General features: G+C 41.2%; 1 protein-coding gene across 4 annotated transcripts in view; it reads right to left on the minus strand.

Annotated features, from left to right (window-relative positions):
- LOC110488996 (ecto-NOX disulfide-thiol exchanger 2) overlaps positions 1 to 14,426 on the minus strand; it is a 309,872-nt gene extending 295,446 nt beyond the window's left edge. For 2 of the 4 annotated variants that reach the window (XM_036943154.1, XM_036943151.1), the window contains exons 1-2: positions 14,209 to 14,426; positions 6,068 to 6,112 (exon numbers count right to left, since the gene is read on the minus strand). The gene's annotated coding sequence lies outside the window, so the exon portion shown is untranslated. Of the gene's footprint in view, positions 1 to 6,067; positions 6,113 to 7,896; positions 7,915 to 14,208 lie in introns of those variants that run through there. The other 2 variants (XM_036943152.1, XM_036943153.1) reach the window with 2 other exon arrangements.
- Positions 14,427 to 15,006: the final 580 nt, after the last annotated feature.

Consider the following 15,006-nt stretch of genomic DNA (forward strand, 5'->3'; position numbering starts at 1 on the left):
TGCATTTCAAAGATGGTACCAAAAAAAACATTCTTTGTATCATCTTTTACCAGATCTAATGTGTTATATTCTACTACATTAATTTCACATTTCCACAAACTTCAAAGTGTTTCCTTTCAAATGGTATCAAGAATATGAATATCCTTGCTTCAGGTCCTAAGCTACAGGCAGTTAGATTTGGGTGTCACTTTAGGTGAAAATTGAAGGAAAAAAAGGGTCAGATCCTTTAGGAGGCCCCTAGTGCCATTTTTCATAGAGGTACTTGATATTAAAACTGGCGAATTTTTCTATGCTGGATGAGTAGATTTTATTTTCCTGGACTTAAAAAAAAAGAAATTGACTGAGGACCTCAAAGTTTTAACCTACTGTATGCTTGAAGACTATCTGTGCTGCACGTTTTCAGAGTCAATTCATTCTACAGCAGTGCACCAAGGGCAAGTTTCAAACACAGTACATATTGCTTTTTGAAGAAAATCAGGGCTTGACATTAACGCTTGTCCAGGACAAGAAAAATAAATTGGTGGACAATAAGAATAAATTAGTTGTCCGAAAGGACAATTAAATATTTTTTCTTAAAATAACAATATTAAACAATTACTCTTATCAGTGTCCACTGGATGTGACGTATTGCTGTTCTCCAAATTTCTGCAGAGCATAACACAGCAAGATTTTTTAGGCTATTGCATTGACAGGCAGAGCGGTTATCACCGGTTGCGAGAGGCACAATTTAAAGCAGATCAGTGTGTAACTACGTGTGCACAATTGTTGATATTCTTTGCAAATTAGTGAGTTATTTACACAGTTATAGCACATATTTGGTCAGCAAACAGGCTTTGTACGGTCATGAAAATCCTGGGAAAAGTTGTTTGTTCATCAGCTGCATGTGTGCCAGAGCGAGTGGACCAGGGGAGAGGACGACATTACAGCAGGTAGGCCAAGCTTATAAAATAACGACAACAGACTAACTAGATAGCAAATTCAACACATAGTGTAGCCTGGCTAGTTATTATATGTAGGCTACTGAGCTTGTCTGCTGATGCTTTAAGCACACATTAAATAATTAAGACATATCACTCAAGAGGGAGCCAGAGTGCAAGAAAAAAACCTGTTGCAGAACCACCACCTCCAGCTGGCCTTCGCAGACTCTGCCATTACGCTTCCGGAGTTGCCGATAATATGCTACACCAGGGGTTGGCAACCTTATTCATTTGAAGCGCCAACTTATCTTACCATTACTACCGATCTGCGTGCCCGTTATGATTTTCATATTCACATTTTCATGGAAGATTAATTTTATAATAAAGTCTCAAAATCATCATGTGATTCATAAAAACTTGATATAAATTAAAATGATACAAATCTAAAAAAAATGTACTTGCTGTTTGAGGTGAAGAAAAAAATACTTTGAGAAGCTACACAACTCATTAGCGTTGGTGATTAATAAACCTAGCGGAACGATTCGAAAACATCCGGTGAAATTGCAGAGCAAAATTCAAATTAAATTAGAAATATTTAACTTTCATAAAATCACAAGTGCAATACACCAAAATAAAGCTTAACTTCTTGTTAATCCAGCCACCGTGTCAGATTTCCAAAAGGCTTTACAGTGAAAGCAAACCACGCGATTATCTGAGGACAGCACCCCACCATACAAACACATGAAAATCATATTTCAACCAAGCAGGTGCGACACGAAAGGCAGAAATAACGATATAATTCATGCCTTACCTTTGAAGATCTTCTTCTGTTGGCGCTCTAATATGTTCCAGAAACATCAAATGTTTGTTCGATAAACTCCTTTTTTATTTCCCAAAATGTCAATTTATTTTGCGCGTTTGATTCAGAAAAACACCGGTTCCAACTTACCCAACATGATTACAAATGATCTAATAAGTTACCTGTAAACTTGGTCCAAACATTTCAAACAACATTCCTATTCCAACTTTAGGTATCCTAAAACGTAAATAATCAATACAATTTCAGATGGAATATACTGTGTTCAATAGCGATAAAAGCAACGTGGAGCGTGTGACCTGGAGTGCGCACCAAACAGAGTACACTTGGCTTGACACATTCTGAACAGCCATACTTCATTTCTGAAAGGAAAAATCTCAACCAATTTCTAAAAAATGTTGACATCTAGTGGAAGCCATAGGAACTGCAACCATGTGCCTCAAATCTAGTTAACAATAGAAAACCAATAGAAAACAGTCACCTCAAAACAAAACAAAATCCTGGATGGTTTGTCCTCTGGGTTTCGCCTGCCAAATAAGTTCTGTTATACTCACAGACATTATTTTAACAGTGTTAGAAACTTTAGAGTGTTTTCTATCCAAATCTACCAATTATATGCATATCGTAGCTTTTGGGCCTGAGTAGCAGGCAGTTTACTTTGGGCACGCTTTCCATCCGGATATGAAAATACTGCCCCCTATCCCAAACTGGTTTTAACACAATCAGAAATACTATCAGATCCCCAAATGACATTTATAAGCTCTGAGCTCTAACTCCAAAAAGTTCTGAGACACTAAAGTCCATGGAGAACAACAGCACCCCCTCCCAGCTGCCCACTTCGCTGAGGCTAGGTAACACGGTCACCACTGATAAATCCATGATAATCGAAAACTTCAACAAGCATTTCTCAACGGCTGGCCATGCCTTCCTCCTGGCTACTCCAACCTCGACCAACAGCTCCCCCCGCAGCTACTCGCCCAAGCCTCCCCAGCTTCTCCTTTAACCAAATCCAGATAGCAGATGTTTTGAAAGAGCTGCAAAACCTGGACCCGTACGAATCAGCTGGTCTTGACAATCGCAACCCCTATTACCAGCCTGTTCAACCTCTTTTTCATATCGTCTGAGATCCCCAAGGATTGGAAATCTGCCACAGTCATCCCCCTCTTCAAAGGGGGAGACACCCTGGACCCAAACTGTTACAGACCTATTTCCATCCTGCCCTGCCTATCTAAGGTCTTCGAAAGCCTAGTCAACAAACAGATCACTGACCATCTCGAATCCCACCGTACCTTCTCCACTGTGCAATCTGGATTCCAAGCCGGTCACGGGTGCACCTCAGCCACGCTCAAGGAACTAAACGATATCATAACCGCCATCAATAAAAGACATCGACCTGGCCAAGGCTTTCGACTCTGTCAATCACCATATTCTTATCGGCAGACTCAGTAGCCTCGGGTTTTTCTAATGACTGCCTTGCCTGGTTCACCAACTACTTTGCAGACAGAGTTCAGTGTCTCAAATCGGAGGGCATGTTGTCCGGTCCTCTGGCAGTCTATGGGGGTGCCACAGGGTTCAATTCTCGGGCCGACTCTTTTCTCTGTATATATCAATGATGTTGCTCTTGCTGCTGGCGATTCGCTGATCCACCTCTACGCAGACGACTCCATTCTGTATACTTCTGGCCCTTCCTTGGACAATGTGCTATCTAACCTCCAAACGAGCTTCAATGCCATACAACACTCCTTCCGTGGCCTCCAACTGCTCTTAAACGCTAGTAAAACCAAATGCATGCTTTTCAATCGTTCGCTGCCTGCACCCGCACGCCCGACTAGCATCACCACCCTGGATGGTTCAGACCTAGAATATGTGGACATCTATAAGTACCTAGGTGTCTGGCTAGACTGTAAACTCTTTCCAGACTCATATCAAACATCTCCAATCTAAAATCAAGAAGATCACGCCGCCAAACTTACCCTAGTAAAACGGACTATCCTACCGATCCTCGACTTTGGCGATGTCAGCTACAAAATAGCTTCCAATACTCTACTCAGCAAACTGGATGCAGTGTATCACAGTGCCATCCATTTTGTTACTAAAGCACCTTATACCACCCACCACTGCGACCTGTATGCTCTAGTCGGCTGGTCCTCGCTACATATTCGTCGCCAGACCCACTGGCTTCAGGTCATCTACAAGACCATGCTAGGTAAAGCTCCGCCTTATCTCAGTTCACTGGTCACGATGGCAACACCCACCAGTAGCACGCGCTCCAACAGGTGTATCTCACTGATCATCCCTAAAGCCAACACCTCATTTGGCTGCCTTTCCTTACAGTTCTCTGCTGCCTGTGACTGGAACGAATTGCAAAAATCGCTGAAGTTGGAGACTTTTATCTCCCTCACCAACTTTAAACATCTGCTATCTGAGCAGCTAAACAATCGCTGCAGCTGTACATAGTCCATCTGTAAATAGCCCTCCCAATTTACCTACCTCATCCCCATACTGTTTTTATTTATTTACTTTTCTGCTCTTTTGCACACCAGTATCTCTACCTGCACATGACTATCTGATCATTTATCACTCGTGTTAATCTGCTAAATTTTAATTATTTGCCTACCTCCTCATGCCTTTTGCACACAATGTATATAGACTCTTTTTTTTCTACTGTATTGACTTGTTAATCGTTTACTCCATGTGTAACTCTGTGTTGTTGTCTGTTCACACTGCTATGCTTTATCTTGACCAGGTCACAGTTGTAAATGAGAACTTGTTCTCAACTAGCCTACCTGGTTAAATAAAGGTGAAATAAAAAAAGCCTACATTTGCGGCGCAGGCCAGTTAGGTTAGGCCTACTTCTATGCATAATCAGGTGCACGTCCTTACTCAACATCGACAGGAGCACTCCAAACAAAACTAATAAATTCATAAATTGTAAATGGAATGAATCAGAACCGCAGAACCAAAAGTTGTTTCTCACAGGTGCAGCCTAGGTTGTGTGCTCAGCAAACTACGTGTCCACTCCGACAATGAGAAATGTAAATTACTTTAATAATAATAACAACATTAAATCCATTAACAGGAATTACGGTAACCAAATTAACATTCTAGATTAGAAATTGTGGGAATTAACAGTAAATGTACTACTGGTGATACTGGTGTGGGTCCGTAATGGATTAGTCCACCGAGACAGGTGAACAGCCTATTGACCAGTCGACTAAATGGGGTCAACCCTATCATATATTAATGTAATTGGCATGTCCTAAAAACTTTCCACGGGCATAATCGCAAACGGAGATACGCAGTTGATGGAGTACGTTAATAAATGAATGCGTTGCCTACTCTGGTTATAAACCCGTCTCCCCAGTGCCTCTATTGGGAGCTGATAAATAAATCTGATACCGTTAGAAAGCAGGGATTCTCGTCTATTCAACATTGGTCATGTCTGAGAACTTTAAAATATATTCTTAAAATAACCTAACTGAGAAATATCTCCCATGCAGTCAATAAATCGTCCCTGAAACATGAACATTTTAGACTTACAAGGTTATGGATAAACATGTCTAATGCTGCATTTCGACGAGAGACGCAAAACCCGTCATCCCACTCTTCATAGCGGGTCAAGAAAGCAAGAAAACTGACGCAAAAGCAAGCCAGCACAACGGTATGCATTACTATGGTGATTACAGTAAACAAACAGTGCAAATCAACATCCAGTAGAAAATAACGCCACGGCAGATGGCAAAAGTTTAAATATTGGAACTCTGGCGGCAAGTCCTGTCTACCGTGGCTGCTGAAGGCCTCTCAACGCCATTTAGCACTGTGCTCTCAATGAAAACAATGACATCCAGTTTGTGGTCTACCGTCTAACGCATACCATCTAAACTCAGCATTAGTTACTTACCTTGCTTTGAAGTAGCCTACTTTAGCCATTTCATCCCTTACTCATTGAATGAGGAAATTATTTTATAAAAAGACTAAACGTACTTGGTTGTAAATTTGCAATATTTTATAGCCCATGAAGGGTCATCCTCCAGGAGAGACAAAGGGACAGTGTTGTATTTGAGAGACTTGAATATACAAATAAGCCAACAGGTAGAGATTAGCCTAAATAAATGTGTCTAATTCTCTGTATGGTAATAGGCATAATAATGATAAGGCATTTTATATTGTAAAACGGTTCCTTGCATCATTAAACTCAACTTTCAGGAAAATATTTGGCCTATAGTGTAACAGATTTTAAAAAATGAATTGACTTGAACCAGTCCTACTTGTCCGAAAAACAAGTGGCAAAAAAAAGAGAATGTCAAGCCCTAGAAATTATGTAAAAACTCACCTCACAAAATACCCACTTGGATGTACAACACTCTCTGAGGTGACCCTGAGGGGAAAAAGAAATAGAAGTCAAGGCACAATCAGCAGCCATGTTTCTTTCTTACAAGCAACTAGCTCTACGACAGACATGTCTGACTCAGTACAAGCAACCCTCAACACAATCTGGTGATTAGATCCATTCTAGGAGTCATAACATCAGGCTTGTGAGTGGTAAACAGGATTACATCCACATTCATGAGCACAACGATCATTACTTCTGATGCACCGTGGGCTTACGTGAATCATTAAAAGACCACATTTGATTGCATGTAAACAGCTGCTCATCTGTTCAGAGGGGTTGGTTTAAATGCGGAACACATTTCGGTTGAATGCATTCAGTTGTTCAACTGACAAAGTATCCCCTTTCCTTTCAGACAGTGAGTCCTCTTGACCGCCTTGAACTGATGCCTGTGAGCAAGGAGCTTTTCTTGTGTTGCTAGGTTACAAAACTCTCCTCCATGAGGCACAATCAGCGATGAGGCACAATCAGCAGCAATGTTTCTTTCTTACAAGCAACTTTAAGCTCCACGACGGAGACATGTCTAACACAGTACCAGAGACCCTTATCACAATCCAGTGATTAAATCCATTTCACCTGAACTCTAGGAAACATAACTGTGCCGAGCTCCCTGCCTTCCAGGGCGTCTATATCAGGCGGTGTGAAAGGAAGACTCGGAAAAGGGGCACCGGTGCATCAACTCAGGCACCAACAGGCTCCTGAACAGCCGCTATCCCAGGGATTATCAACTAGATTCAGTGGAATGCAAATTGACTGCAAGAAGACCATACAGATATGTTTGACTAAAACAATTATTATAAACATTGCTTACATTTGAATACGATCATGTGTGAGAACACTTGGGAACAGATTCCTCAAATCACTGAGCTGATTTCCTGGTGTTTTTCTTTGTTGCTCAGAAAGCTTGTGGGGACAAATAAAACCAGTTGGGGAACCCTGTTATTGAGCACGACTGACTTTACACTATAGAGGTCCAGACTCCAGACCTCTTAATGATGCTAGATGTCAGAGGCCTGAAACGGTACACTGCGAAACTCAAATAGGCCATCAGCGTATAACGCGCTTGTGATAAAATGTTCAAGCACTTCCTACTGCTTCCGAAGAGTGTTTATGTTAACAAGCTAGCTGGCTATCGTAATCTGTGTGAGTGATCCATTTTGGGTGTACTCACGTTCTCATATGAACTGCAATGAAGCATTGTTCTGATAACCGGAGCATTGCATGTGATCACATCGCATAATAACAGTCTTAAATTCATAAACATAATTAAAGAAAATGTTCACCGGTCATGCGGAGTTTGTTGACTTCCTGAGTAAGGACAGGTACCGCACCAGAGACAATATTGGTCTGTATCTGTGTGGTCTGCACTGCGGCGATAAGAGGCACTCGCGCACTTGAGAACTGCAGCTGTCAAGCCTGAGGTGATTTACAATCTGGCATGAAATTTACTAAAGTGCGAACCCTGTGCCATCGGTAGGGTATAAAAAAAATGTTTGAGGGGGAGGACGGCTCATTATAATGGCTGTAAAGGAGTGAATGAAATGGCATCAAACACATGGAAAACCATGTGTTCGATGTATTTGACAGTATTTCACTTATTCCGCTCCTGTCGAGTGCATATACAGTCAAAGTCAAAAGTTGACACACCTACACATTCAAGGGTTTTTCTGAATTTACAATGTAGAATAATATTGAAAACACCAAAACTATGAAATAACACACATGGAATCATGTAGTAAACAAAAAGTGTTATATTATTTAAAGTAGCCAACCTTTGCCTTGACAGCTTTGCACACTCCTGGCATTCTCTCAACCAGCTTCATGATGTAATCACCTGGAATGCTTTTCCAACAGTCTTGAGGGAGTTCTCACATATGCTGAGCACTTGTTGGCTGCTTTTTCTTCACTCTGCTGTCCAACTCATCCCAAACCATCTCAATTGGGTTGAGGTCGGGTGATTGTGGAGGCCAGGTCATCTGATGCAGCACTACATCACTCTCCTTGGTCAAATAGCCCTTACTCAGCCTGGAGGTGTGTTGGGTCACTGTCCTGTTGAAAAACAAATGATAGTCCCACTGAGCCCAAACCAGATGAGATGGTGTATGGCGTATCGCTGCAGAATGTGGTGGTAGCCATGCTGGTTAAGTGTGCCTTGAATTCTAAATAGATCACAGACAGTGTCACCAGCAAAGCACCACCACACCACCTCCTCCATGCTTCACGCAGAGAACCACAGACGCAGAGATCATCTGTTCACCTACTCTGCGTCTCACAAAGGCAAAGCGGTTCTAACCAAAAATCTCCAATTAGCATCAAGGACCGATTTTCACCAGTCCATTCCTCGTGTTTCTTGACCCAAGCAAGCCTCCTTATTCGCCCAAGAAGGCCTGATTCATGCAGTCTCCTCTGAACAGTTGATGTTAAGATGTGTCTGTTACTTGAACTCTGAAGTAACAGTTAATTGTCGATGTCTGAGGCTGGTAACTCTAATGACTTAACCTCTGCAGCAGAGGTAACTCTCGGTCTTCCTTTCCTCTGGCGGTCCTCACGAGAGCCAGTTTCATCATAACGCTTTATGGTTTTTGCGACTGCACTTGAAGAAAAGTTCACATTTCTTGAAATTTTCTGGATTGACTGACCTTCATGTCTAAAGTAACGGACTGTCATTTCTCTTTGCTTATTTGAGCTGTTCTTGTCATAATATGGACTTGGTCTTTTACCAAATAGGGCTGTATACCACCCGACCCTTGTCACAACGCAACTGATTGGCTCAAACGCATTAAGGAACGAAATTCCACAAATGAACTTCTAACAAGGCACATCTGTTAATTGAAATGCAAGCTGGTTGAGAGAATGCCAAGAGTGTGCAAAGCTTTCACCAAGGCAAAGGGTGGCTACTTTGAAGAATCTAAAATATATTTTGATTTGTTTAACACTTGTTCGGTTACTACATGATTCAATATGTGTTATTTCACAGTTTTGATGCCTCCACTATTATTCTACAATGCAGTTTTAGCTACAAAAAGAAAGAAAAATGCTTGAATGAATAGTGTCCAAACTTTTGACTGGTACTGTATGTATATATGCCATTTAGCAGATGCTTTTATCCAAAGCAACTTGCAGTGTGTGCATACATTTGTATTATTTTTGGACCCACGGGAACCATACCAACAACCTTAGCCATGCTAGCACCAAGCTCTACCAAATGAGCCACACAGGACCTGAGAGGCTAGGGGTTGTCAGTTGTGGCTGTTGGATAGAGAAACCGGAGGACAGGCTCATTGTACTTCATTGGTACAGCTGAAGTCGGAAATGTACATACACTTAGGAAGGAGTCATTAAAACTGCAAGTTCGAATCCCCAAGCTGACATGGTACACATCTGTCGTTCTGCCCCTGAACAGGCAGTTCATTGGCCGTCATTGAAAATAAGAATTTGTTCTTAACTGACTTGCCTAGTTAAATAAAAGGTAAAATAAAATAACATTTACAAAAATCTACTTGGTGCATGACAAGTAATATTTCCAACAATTGTTTACAGACAGATTATTTCACTTATAATTCCAGTGGGTCAGAAGTGTACATACACTAAGTTGACTGTGCATTTAAACAGCTTGGAAAATTCCAGAAAATTATGTAATGGCTTTAGAAGCTTCTGATAGGCTAATTGACATAATTTGAGTCAATTGGAGGTGTACCTGTGGATGTATTTCAAGGCCTACCTTCAAACTCAGCGCCTCTTTGCGGGAAAATCAAAAGAAATCAGCCAAGACCGCAGGGAAAAAAATTGTAGACCTCCACAAGTCTGGTTCATCCTTGGGAGCAATTTCCAAACGCCTGAAGGTACCACGTTCATCTGTACAAACAATAGTACGCAAGTATAAACACCATGGGAACACGCAGCCGTCATACCACTCAAGGAGACGCGTTCTGTCTCCTAGAGATGAATGTACTTTGGTGTGCGAATGGTGCAAATCAATCCCAGAACATAAAATAGATGGCATCATGAGGTAGGACAACTATGTGGCTATATTGAAGCAAAATCTCAAGACATCAGTCAGGAAGTTAAAGCTTGGTGGCAAATGGGTCTTCCAAATGGACAATGTCCCCAAACATACTTCTGAAGTTGTGGCAAAATGGCTTACGGACAACAAAGTCAAGGTATTGGAGTGGCCTTCAAAAAGCCCTGACCTCAATCACATAGAAAATTTGTGGGCAGAACTAAAAAAGCGTGTGCGAGCAAGGAGGCCCACAAACCCGACTCAGTTACACCAGCTCTGTCAGGAGGAATGGGCCAAAATCCACCCAACTTATTGTGAGAAACTTGTGGAAGGCCACCCAATGTTTGACCCAAGTTAAACCATTTAAAGGCAATGCTACCAAATACTAATTGAGTGTATGTAAACTTCTGACCCAGTGGGAATGTGATGAAAGAAATAAAAGCTGAAATAAATAATTCTCTATTAACTATTATTATTATTATTATTCAGACATTTCACATTATTAAAATAAAGTGGTGATCCTAACGGACCTAAGACAGGGAATTTTTTTACTAGGAATAAAATGTCAGGAATTGTGAGAAACTGGAGTTTAAATGTATTTGGCTAAGGTGTATGTAAACTTCCGACTTCAACGTCACCAAACCCACTGGCTCCAGGTCATCCACAAGTCTTTGCTAGGTAAAGCCCCGCCTTATCTCAGCTCACTGGTCACCATAGCAGCACCCATCCGTACCACGCAATCGAGCAGGTATATTTCACTGGTCATCCCCAAAGCCAACACCAACTCCTGCCAAGGACTGGAACGAAGTGCAAAAATCGCTGAAGCTGGAGACTCATATCTCCAGAGCAGCTCACAGATCACTGCACATAGCCCATCTGTAAAAAGCCCATCCAACTACCTCATCCCCATACTGTATTTACTTATTTATCTTGCTCCTTTGCATCCCAGTATCTCTACTTGCACATTCATCTTCTGCACATCTACTATTCCAGTATTTAATTGCTATATTGTAATTACTTCACCACCATGGCCTATTTATTGCCTTACCTCCCTTATCCTACCTCATTTGCACATACTGTGTATATATATACACACACACACATTTTCTACTGTATTATTGACTGTTTGTTTATTCCATGTGTAACTGTTGTTGTATGTGTCGAACAGCTTTGCTTTATCTTGGCCAGGTTGCAGTTGCAAATGAGAACTTGTTCTCAACTAGCCTTTCTGATTAAATAAAGGTTGGTGGGGGGGGGGGGGGGGGGTGTATATGGAACATAATGAGAAATGGTATCAAACATATGTCAGTCATGATTTAGAATTAAATAACTTAAACTGCAGGGCCTCCCGGGGGTGGCGCGACTCCTGTGGCGTGCCGGGCGCAGTGCGCGCTAACCAAGGTTGCCAGGTGCACGGTGTTTCCTCCGACACATTGGTGTGGCTGGCGGCTTCCAGGTTGGATGGCAGTGCGGCTTGGTTGCGTCCTTAAACTGGTCCTGAACATCTAAAACTAAAAGCATTGTATTTGGTACAAATCCTTCCCTAAGTTCTAGACCTCAGCTGAATCGGATAATGGTGTGGCTATTGAACAAGTTGAGGCGACTAAATTAGTGTTACCTTAAATTGTAAACAGGCATGGTCAAAAAATATAGATTTGATGGTTGTAAAGATGGGGAGGTCTATTCGTAATAAAGAGGTGCTATGCTTGTGACCAAAAAGCAAATCCCGCAAGCTCTAGTTTTGTCTATCTTGATTATTGTCCAGTTGTGTTGTCGAGTGCTGCAAGGAAAGACTTAGTTATGCTGCAGCTGGGCCAGAACAGAGCAGCACACCTTTCTCATACATTGTAATCAGAGGGCTAATATAAATACTATGCATGCCAGTCTCTCTTGGCTAAGAGTTGAGGAGAGTGACTGCATCACTTCTTTTTTATAAGAAACAATGTGTTCAAAATTCAAAATTGTTTGCATAGTCAGCTTACACACAGCTCTAACACACACTTTCCACACCAGACATGCCACCAGGGGTCTTTGCACAGTCCCCAAATCTAGAACAAATTCAAGAGAGCGTACAATATTACAGTGGCATTATTGCATGGAACTCCCATCGGTCAAATTAACTGCAAACCTAGTTTTAAAAAAACTGAAAACACCTCACAGCACCTCTCCCCTATTTGACCTAGATAGTTTGTGTGTATGTATTGATATGTAGGCTACGTATGCTATTTTTAAATTGATGTAGTTCTGTCCTTGAGCTGTACTTATCTATTAATGTTCTGTATTAGGTCATGTTTCATATGGACCCCAGAAAGAGTAGCTACTGCTTTTGCAACAGCTAATAGGCATCCTAATAAAATACCTAGATACCTTACCCCTATACATATCAAGGTCTAGCAGTCCAGTAACCCTGCGCAGTGTAAATATGGTATTAGAACTGGCCCTGTATATAGCTTACATACTTCATGTTCCTTTTATTATATTTCTTGTGTTTTTTTTCTACCTTGTGTTATTTTTAGTGCAACATTGATATTGATTACTGCATTGTTGGGTTTAGAGCTAGCAAGAAAGGAATTGTACTGTACTTGTGCATGTGACATTAAAACTTAAAACCTGAAACATAACATCAAGCCTGTGAGTGGTAAACAGTATTACACCCACATTCATGAGCACAGAGATCATCATCGTTACCTCTGATGCACCGTGGGCTTACGTGAATCATTAAAAGACCACAGTTACTAATCTGTTCAGAAAGTGGTTCCTCTTAGCCGCCTTGATGGCTGTGAGTAAGGGGCTGTTCTTGTGTTGCTAGGTTACAAAACTATCCTCCATATGAATAACAAGTTTGTATGTTAGTGGTCTTGGTACCGTCTCTCTGTCTCTTTCTCAGTCTCTCACACACAATAGGTATAGTAGATAATGAGTTTAAAAAAAGGTCGTAGCAGGATGTTTTGCTTTAAGTAGCTAGCTGGTAAATATTTAAACAGTCAAAGCTAGCTCAAGAACCAAATGCTATCCCAGCAGGAGGTAACATTAGCCTAAGCCATAAACCAATATTATGGTACGGAGTAACGTTACTAGCCCGTACCAAGCCTCACTGTCAGCACTTTTCTGTCATATGGGTACTTTGCTAGCCAACAGGATCCAACTAGCATAGAGACTAGCATATACACCTAGGTTGAAGATGACAAAGGGTTAAGACAACGGGATTCTAATATCCCAGAGCTAATTCAACAATGGGATCAGCCAGCGACACATTTTAGAGAGCTAGGCCAACTTTCAGAATGTTTAATATTGTTATAAATCTAGACATTCTGTTACTTCGCATTGTTCAAGTACTCCCCATGTAATGTTAATGGGGAGCTAACATGGATGCCTTAGATGGATGTAAATGCATTTTAATTTCAGAAATAGCATTGCCCAATTCTATAAATGCATGGCTCTGGGACCAGCAGGGTGGATATATATTTCTATGCCAGAGGGACCAACTACACTAGTTAGAAACGGCACTAATCGTTAGCAAGGACGCTGGTATAGAATTAGCTATATGATCGCTATGGGCGCTGGTCCCAGATTTGTGACGACGTTGTCTTGTATATTTTCGATCTAGGTATTCACTAGGAACCAAACAGAATTAAACGGGGAGGGGTCTACCTGAATTTGTCCAATAGAAAATCTAGTTTCCGTTGCAAAACGTTTTACGTTTGGAGTAAACGGTTTCCGTTTCAAAACGTTTGCTACGGTCTTCGTGCTAACGTTAGCTAGCTACGTAGCTAGGTAACCAAGGATTTGTATAAATAACCGGCCTTATTACTATCTGTGAGGTAACGTTAGATAACTAGCTAACCGGAAAACCCAAATGATACGAACTTCAAGAAATATTGCATGGGCTGTGCCTTCCAGTTAACTACCAAACAAATACACTTTCCTCGAGTTATTAACTTAGTTAACTAGCTAACGTTAGTTGGCTGTGGTTGTGACTTAGCTATGTTAGCTAGCCAGCTAAAGTTAGCTAGCTACACACGCGGAAGTTAACTAGCTAATGCTATAAGAGCGGAATAGTGATAGCGATATATCTGTTCCTTACTTCAGTTGTTTATTTCAGTTTCCAGCTTTCAGACGACACCCCTTTCCCGGATCTTTCGTATGTCCTCTGTTACTAGCTAATAGCTTTGCACAACACAGAGGTATAGCACGATGCAAGCCGCACAATGTTCACAATCTTTGATGCAAGCGACTCACTGGCAACGGCCCTGTCCAGTGGCAGTGTGTCAGCTGACCAAATTACGCGAGATTTTACTGCTGGGTTAAAGTCAGTGCCAAAATAAACTACAAAATTGATTTATGGGAACCCGGAGGACAACAACACGTGCTTGTTGCTGTCGAAGGCGTAATAACGACCTCTGTCGGATAACCACTTGGAGAGAAAATCCATGCTTTTCATTTTTTATATAAACTTTACATAACCTGGTAAATTAGTTAAGAATAAATTATTATTTACAATGACAGCCTACCAGGGAATAGTGGGTTATCTACCTTGTTCAGGGGAAGAAGAACAGATTTTTACCTTGTCAGAGCGAGAATTCGATGCAGCAACCTTTCAGTTACTGACCCAACGCTCTAACCACTACGCTACCTGCCACCCCCTTCATGCTGAAAGGTGGCATTGATCATAAATATTGTCTCTATGGTTTATTTTCCTATTTGAAAAATTATTAGACTAGATCTGTCATGACCATTCAATCTAAGAGGTAATGTCCTAGATATAAAATATAATTAATTAATTCAAAGATATTGAATTTGGCCACTCAGTGTTATCTCTAGAGACAACAGACTTGGAAAATAAACATTAAACTAACCAATCCTTATATGAAGGCTTTGCCTC

This window comes from Oncorhynchus mykiss, chromosome 14 (assembly GCF_013265735.2).
Source record: "Oncorhynchus mykiss isolate Arlee chromosome 14, USDA_OmykA_1.1, whole genome shotgun sequence".
Lineage (NCBI taxonomy): Eukaryota > Metazoa > Chordata > Actinopteri > Salmoniformes > Salmonidae > Oncorhynchus > Oncorhynchus mykiss.